The following is an 8,752-nucleotide window of genomic DNA, read 5'->3' as shown; positions in this document are numbered from 1 at the left end:
TTGGTGCTACCCAGATTGTAGTTGGAAAGTTTCTCTGGTCCCACCAGGCCTCCACAGTCCTGTGGCCCGCTTATAAAATAATCACTCAGAAGCTTATACTAATTATAACTGCTTGGCTATTAGCTCAGGCTTATTACTGACTAGTTCTTACACTTAAATTAACCCATAATTCTTATCTATATTTAGACATGTGGCTTGGTACCTTTTCTCAGTTCTGCCTTGTCATCTTGCTTCCTCTGTGTCTGACTGGTGACTCCTGACTCAGCCCTCCTCTTCCCAGAATTCTCCTTGTCTGCTTATCTCACCTATACTTCCTGCCTGGCTACTGGCCAGTCAGCATTTTATTTATCAACCAATCAGAGCAGCACACATTCACAGCATACAGAAAGACATTCCATAGCACCATATGCTCCTAAGTGTGGGGTCCTCTACTAGGGCATGGGGAACCTTCCACCGAACATACTTCTAAAGAAAATGTACTCTCTTCTCCAGCAGCTATCAGTTGTCAGCAGCTCCATAGTTAGGGGGTAGGATCTCAAAAGCCCCTCCCCAATCCATTTAACTGGCTTGATCTTGTGGCAGTCCTGTGTGCGTTCATGTATCCAACAGCCATATCACATCCAGAGGATTATGGCATCTCACAGTTCTCTCCCCATCCTCCAGCTCTTAGATTCTTCCCATCCCTCAATGGTCCACGAGCCTTAAGGCATGGTACCTGCTGTGCAGTAGTAGCAAAGACTGTTTATGTGGATAACCAGCTGTTCTCCTGATTGGATCTGAGACCCGCCCCACAGAACAGAATCCATGACTGGTAGGGTAAACATAGCCGGAACTTCTTATTGCAGGGCATAGTGGTTAATGCAGAAACTGATCATTGATCCAAGTTTGTTGCTGAAAGTCAGCAACTGTGAGTGTTCTGCTGCAGACAGAAAATCTTTGCTCTTTTCTCAGTGAAATTCTCTTCTTCCTGGTGCAGCTTTCTAGTCCTGGTCTTAGGAAGGCCTCGAAGATATCCGCTCCTCTCCCTCATGCAGCTTCCTCCTTCTTCCTCGGCAGCAGACTCTTCAGAGTTGACAGATATTTTGCTGGTCTGGTGGCACACACTTCTAATCCCAGCACTTTTGAGGCAGAAGCAGGAAGATGGCGAGTTTGAATCCAGGCTGGGATACATAGTGAGACCCTGCCTCAAAAAAAAAAAAAAAAAATTAATAAATAAAGCACAGGAGAAGACGGATCATTTCTTTCCAGATATTTCCGAAGGAGCAGCCCTTCTGTCTGTAATCCCATGATGCAACCCTGACACCTGACAGTGGCTATGCCGGCCTCCCATCAGCCAGCAAGCTTGGGATGAATTTCCAGGGTGCATGGGCACTGAGGGGATTGTAAAGGAAGCACATGAAATAGCTCTTAAGAATACAGGACAAACCGGTTATGAGAACATCTCAACAACAGTGTGATCTCCGGCAAATCACATCTCTGTCTTCACCCCTGGCTTCCTGGCTTGACATGGGGATAAAAATGATATGCAGTATCAGTGTGTGGACTGGCATGCTGGTTGAAAAAGACAGTGCCAGTTATTACCATGGAAGACTCCTACCCAGAGCCACACTTCTGCCTCGTGATCAGAACCCCAGTTTCATGCAGGAAAGCTCGGTATCTGCCTCCTAGATTAAATTAAAACTGACCCGATTTGGGAGGGCAAGCTTATTCCCACTTCCCCAACTTCCCTGTGCCTATGAGTGTCCATCTGACCTTGTTCTGGTCAGTGAAACATAAAGTCACATGAGAGGCTTCCCTATAAGGGGTACAGGTGTGAGATGATACACATTGTGGTGGTTTGAATAGGTATGGCCCCTATAGACTTCATGTATTGAATGCTTGGCCCATAGGAAGTGGCACTATTAGGAGGTGTGGCCTTATTGGAGGAAGTGTGTCACTCTTGGGGCAGGCTTTGAGGTCTCATACATGCTCAGTCTACACCCAGTATTAAGACTCCTTCTGCTGCCTGCAGATCAAGATGTAGAGCTCTCAGCTCCTTCTCCAGGACCATGTCTGCCTGCATGCCGCCATGTCCTACCATGATGATAATGGACTAACCCTCAGAAACTATTAGCAAGCCCCCAATTAAATGTTTTCCTTCGTAAGAGTTGCCATGGTCATGGTGTCTCTTCACAGCAATATAAACCCTAAGACACACATTAAATACTCCTATCTCATCTCCCACCCCACCCTCACAACCTGTTCACAAAATACTTCACAGATAGCCTTCCAGAAGAATCACCACACTTGTGGCTTTCTTGACCAATCCCATACCCTACGTGCCTCATATATTGTATGAACAGCATTTTGGGCAAGGCTTGGGCATTTTGCGCTGCCTTAATGGGTAAACTTCTCTTAATAATCTGGTCTCATTCTTGTCCTTGAGGACAGAGAAGGAAGGATTTGAATGCTTGAGCAAATGCATAGAAAACACCATGCACGGTGGCTGTAACCCATAGGTTTCTCAGTAGAAGGCAGCTCTGACCACAGTCATGATCATTATACAACACAAATCTATCCTCTGACTTCCATATGTGCTTATGTGTGAATCATTCACTGGTTCTGCTGGGGTCCTTTGTACAAAATAACAACATAATTCACAGAGGAACTTGACTGTGTATAGTACACACACACACAATAGTGATGGTGGTGGTAAGTGCATGATGTATTGTATGGGCATGTATGCTGCTGCATACATGTGAAGGTCAGAGAAAAGCTCTGTAGAGACTTCCTTTCTTCCTGCCTCTGTGTGGGCTCCAGAAATCAAACTCAGGTCATCAGTATTGCACAGTAAATACCTCCAACCCCTGAGCCACCTCATCAGTCAGTTGAAAGTCTTAATTCTTCAGCAGATTGCCTTTGGATTGACTTAAGCTTCACCCTTTAACCCAGACCTCTAACCTGTTATCCCACTCTGCCGATGGGAGACGCTTTCAGCCACAACAAGGACATGGGCCAGTTTATTACTCTGAGTGTGTGTGTTAGAGTGAAGGCAAGGTGAGACCTATCCCTTAGTCTGCAGTTCCTCCAGGAAGAGATGTTAAAGAAGTCAGGACAATGTCCTCTTTCAGGAGGACTTGTGCAATAAGCTTCCTCAGCCCAGCAATAAATAAATACCAGTAGTTCCTGAGCTGGTACACCAAGTACTGTGGGGGGATGAAGAGAGATAAACCAGGTTGAAGGCAGCCAAGAGGAAACCCAAAATAGGAGGTTGGGAAGACGGCTTTGCATTCCGCCCGCCCGGTTGGCCATGGTCTGTTGGGATAGTTTCTGGTCCTTGTACGTGACAATGCTATTGTCCTAGAGATAGGAAACAGGGATGTGACTGGGGCTGATGCTACCACAGTGAGGAAGACACAAGAACCTACCCTGGGCAGGGTGGGCAAAGAGGTAGTTCAGGGAACACTCCCAAAGCTCTCATCCATTTGAAAACCACGGCCCTCAGAAGAGCCTGCTCCATGCCAGCTGTCCCCTGCACGCTCACGTGCCTCTCCTTGAACACACTCCAAGTGGATCTCAGTTACAGCTTCCATAACCAGAGAGGCCACAGCTTGGAAAAGGTCACCCATCCTCAGGCTCCCATAGCTGGTATTTCTTCCTCTTTAAATCCCACGCCCCAGGCTCCCGCCCAGCTCTCTCCTCTTACCTTCCCTTTTAACAGTCTTCCTGGGACTCCCATCCACATCCAAGGTTTTATGACCACCCCGCTTGGATGAGCCCCAATCTTGAGCCCATGTCTGATTGCTCTCCCATGTGCCTGGCCTGGGTTTCCCTGGATGGACACTCCCCAGGAGCAAGCATGGCTAACCCTTGTTCCTCAGCATGTTAAGTGGGGAATAAATCTCATTGCAGCCAGTGAAGAGAACTACATCCTCGGCTTGCAGACACCTTGTTGTGTTGAGGTTGTCTTGGCCTCTGCTTCTGTAAGATCGAGCTCTTCATCCACCCACCGCCAAACTGTGTTTCCCATTTTGTTGGTTTTTCTCACTACCCATTTCCTTCTCGGTCCTGAGATGTGGGTGACATCTCTATGCCCATGGTTCTCCATTGCTTCCTATTTTCAAGATGTCTCCAAATCCTTCCCTCTCATGCCTCTCACCTGTTCTGTGTCCTTTCCCCCACCTGGAACATGACTTGTGGGGAAGTCATCCTTCCCACACCATAGTCATTTGTTTACTTCTCTGTATGAGTCATGGAACACCAGTACCTGTGGTACTGACATTGGGCCACATAAAGGAGAAGGGAACCCCACAAATCCAAATATTCCCTTCTTTGTAGGCAGATGTTTCTCTCCTGCCTGCCTGTTCCCAAATACCCAGCAGCTGCTTCCCAAATAATTGACTCAGAGACTTAATATTACTTATAAATGCTCGACTGGTAGCTCAGGCTTATTACCAACTAGATCTTACACTTAAATTAACTCATAATTTTTACCTATGTTTAGCCACGTGGCTTGGTACCTTTTCTCAGTACGACATTCTCATCTTGCTTTCTCTGGTCTGGCTGGTGACTCCTGACTCTGCCCTTCCTCTTCCCAGAATTCTCCTAGTCTGGTTGCCCTACCTACACCTCCTGACTGGCTACTAGCCAATCACCATTTAGTAAACCAATTCGAGTGACAGATCTTTACAGTGTACAAAAGCATCATTCCACAGCACTTCTTCTTTGAAGGGAAATCCCCCAGTGAGTGGGAGGTGGTGAGGTGCAGGGGAAGCCACGAGAGTCAGAAATGCCACCGTATGCAGTCATGAGCAAGTGATATGGCCTTACTCAATCACAACCTCCATCCCAAACTTGAAAGGTGAAGAACAGCACCAAGAAGCAGGTTCATTTAGAGCTCATCCAGACTTCAGCTATGGCTAATCGCTATGCCAAAGGCACTCACTGCCAATGAGTCCTAACCAGCGGAACACTCCTGGGGATGTCCAGGGCTGTATTCCCTGCAGCCTGGCCTGCTGGTTGGCCCACTGGGTTCTCCAGCTTACCACCAATTCTGTGAAATGACCATTACCCTTTTATGAATAAGTTGAGCTAGAGTCAGCTTTTGGGGTGCAGAACCAAGAACCCCAACTGACAGTACCTCATCTCAGGGGTCTCAGAACCCCAGCATCGAGCAGGGTGCCCGATATCCAACAGTTCTAATCAGGGTGTGGATGAAGAGACAAGTGAGCACAAAATGGAAAGAAGAGAGAAGAGGGGTGGGAGGGAGCTTTTCTCCCTCTTGGGAGAAGGGGGAGTGAGAGAAGAAGAGCTGGAGACACAATGCCCTCCCTGTCTGCCTCTGAGCCTGGGGTCTCTTTGGCCTTTGGACCTTCCTTCTCACCTGCTGAATCTTAAGACTCTGGGAGAATGTGAGAAAATGTTCCATCTCCAGCCCTGAGAAACCAATAGTCCTCAGCATCCCCTGGGCAATAAGCTATAGTGAACATTTCTCAATAAACTGACATGACTCCAGCATGACTCCCATTGAGAGCTCAGGAAAAAAAGAGAGAGAGAGAGTAGGTTCTGAGTTGTGGCAGGTCAGACAAAGCAGAGAACAGAGAATTCCGGAAGGCATGTAAATAGCTCCTGTTCCGTCCCCATGCTTTATAGAAACCAGCTGAGTACAGACGTGGGTATCATTTTCTGGATATCATGCTGGTATTCCCTTTGACCCAGTAATTCCATTTCCAAGCAATCAGAAACACAGACGATTTGTGTATAAAAATAACCATGCTGATGTTACTGATAAGCAGAAGAAAATGGAAGTAACTTAAATGTCTAAAAATAAGACACGGCTGTGTCTCAGTAATGCAACAGAATCTTAGGCAGCTGTTAAAACAGTGCTCACAAAACAGTTCTGAGGACATATGGTGATGTAATGCTATGTAGAAAAGACACACCACATGGAAAATCATGTACATAGTGTTGAACTTGGTCTCAAATAAAGAAAACATGTGCATTAGGAGAAAGGCTATACAGAAACCATCAAACTCTTCAGAGGGGCTGTCTTGCCCTGATGAGCTTGTATGGGTTTTCCTCCTGAGTTCTATAATTTTCTACAATGAATCAAAATCACCTGTTTTTATTTGGTTTTGTTGTTGTGTTGTTATTGTTTGTTTGCTGAGACAGGGTTTTCTGTATAGTCCTGGCTGTCCTGGAACTCACTATGTAGACCAGGATGGCTTCGAACTCAGAGATCCGCCTGCCTCTGCCTCCCGAGTGCAAAATCACTTTCTTGATAAAGAAAAAGAAATAGAAAAATAAAATGAAAGAACAAAAAAATTATAATCGGGGGAAATGATGTCATTATATTACAATCTCGAAATAAAAGAAATAATTGTTTAAAAATTTAAAATTAGCCAGGAGGTAGTGGTGCACATCTTTAATCCCAGCACTCAGGAGGCAGAGGCAGGAGGATCTCTGTGAGTTCAAGCCCAACCTGGTCTACAGAGCAAGTTCCAGGACAACCAGAGCTATACACAGAGAAACCCTGTCCTCCCTCCACCCAAAAAAAAAAAAAAATTAAAATCAGTAAAACAATACCAACATGCACCAAAGCACCATATTTTGGCTTTGAATTCTCAGAAGTCTTAGTTGACCCAGGGGCTAGAGAAGACCCCCTTTCTGCTTCAATATTTCATGTTTTACCTTCCTCCTTCCTCCTCCAGTGAGACAAAGACTGAAGGCGCTGCTATCTCCTGGACCCAGACCTTCCCTACACACTTTTCCCCATTGCTTCTCTCTCTCTCTCTCTCTCTCTCTCTCTCTCTCTCTCTCTCTCTCTCTCTCTCTCTCTCTCTCTTTCTCTCTCTCCCCAGGCTTGCACCACTCTGCACAGACTCCCAGCCTGAATTCATCAAATTTAACTGTTCTACTGATCTGCTCTCTTGGGGAGGTGTGCCACCTGGACAGATGTCACAAACTTGTTCACAGTACTTAGCACTTTTTTTTTTTTTTTTTTTCGAGACAGGGTTTCTCTGTGTAGCTTTGGAGCCTGTCCTGGAACTCACTCTGTAGACCAGGCTGGCCTCAAACTCACAGAGATCTGCCTGGCTCTGCCTCCTGAGTACTAGGATTAAAGGCGTGCGCCACTGCTGCTGCTGCTGCTGCCGCCGCCGCCGCCGCCGCCACCACCACCACCTGGCTGTACTTAGCATTTTTTAAAACATTTATGCTATTTTTATTTAGGGGTGTGCGTGCATGCACATGCGTGTGTGTGTGTGTGTGTGTGTGTGTGTGTGTGCGTGCGTGTGTGTCCATGTATTGGTGAGAGTGGAGGTCAGAACAGGGCATCAAATCCCTTGGAGTTAGAGTTAAAGGCAATTGCAAGCCACCCACATGGATGATGGAATTGAACTCCAGTTTTTTGAGAGTGCTGAGCCATCTCTCCAGCCCCTCATTCATAGTATTTGTGAGTAGGATGTGTTAGATGTGTTTGGCCCACCCACCACCTGAAGAGTTTCCAATAGCTACCCCTCATCTACCAAGCCCCACTCTATCCATGTGGAATCTGTCTGGATGCTGAATACATGTCACCGGTGTATTTGTTAGCAGATCCAGCATCATGGCATGGGGCGTTCTGAGAGAAGCGGGAGTGTGCATCCTGCACTGAATTCATGCCTTTTCTAACCAAATATAGAGTTGCTCTTTACTCAGTAAACAATGCAACCTTTTGACTAATCCCACTTTCTTCTTGCAACAACATAATAAATGTTAGAACAAATCTCGTGCAATTTAACTGCCCTTGTCATGGAGCCGTTCCCCCGCCAAGTTCAACTAATCCTCGGTTCTGCTCCAGCTGGTTCTGAGTTGTACTGCTGGTGTTAATTGCCGCAATAATGAATTTTACAGCAATAAAGGCTCGTTACATGCCAAGGGCTGGATTCAACTCATTATTTCCTGTAATATCCACAAGATCCTATGCAGAATCGGAGACATGGGAGGGTTAAACACTCTGGCCCCAAACTCTAACGGTTCTCTCACAGCTCCATCTATGAGACAACGAAGATGTGGTTCGTTTTCCTTTTTTTACTGTATCTGCTTGTTTATTTTGTGTGTATGTGGGCACACACATGCCACAGCCCCGTATGTGGAAGGCAGAAGATAACCTGTGGGAGTCGGAGTTCTCCTTCCACCATGGGGATGCTGGTGGTCAAACTCAGGCCGTCAGACTTGGCGGCAGGTGCCTTTATTGGCTGAGCCATCTTGCCAGGCTGAGCGATGACTCTGACTGTCTCCAGCTCACCTCCAGCCTTGAACTTCTGCTCTCCCTGGCTTGGTACTACTCTACTGTGACTTTTAAAACGAATCGCTCTAGATATCTGACTCACATGCTTCTTTTCCAACTAATCCATCAGTCTCATTGTCTAATGTGATCCTTGGTTATTATTTCCATAGTCCTCAGAAACCTTTGAAAGCGCCAAATTGCCTTCCCTTAAAGTATAATGGCGTGTGTGCAGCGTATGTGTTTGTGTGTGTGTCCACACCTGCCAAGCCAGGGGTCAGCATCCTCCCCTCTCACTCTGCATCCTATTTCTTTAATCCTCATTTATTCGTCTATTCACTTGTACTGTGTACAGGCCTGAACGTATGGGTGCGTGCCACATGTGTGCAGGAGCCCACAGAGGTCAAGAGCCAGAAGCTGACCTCCTAGAACTGGAGTCACAGACACTTTCAAGCTGTGGGTGTGCTGGAAATGTGGGTGTGGGTGATGAGGGTGCTGGGAACCGAA

This window comes from Peromyscus leucopus, chromosome 20 (assembly GCF_004664715.2).
Source record: "Peromyscus leucopus breed LL Stock chromosome 20, UCI_PerLeu_2.1, whole genome shotgun sequence".
In the NCBI taxonomy this organism is placed as follows: domain Eukaryota; kingdom Metazoa; phylum Chordata; class Mammalia; order Rodentia; family Cricetidae; genus Peromyscus; species Peromyscus leucopus.
This window is presented reverse-complemented; position numbering follows the sequence as displayed.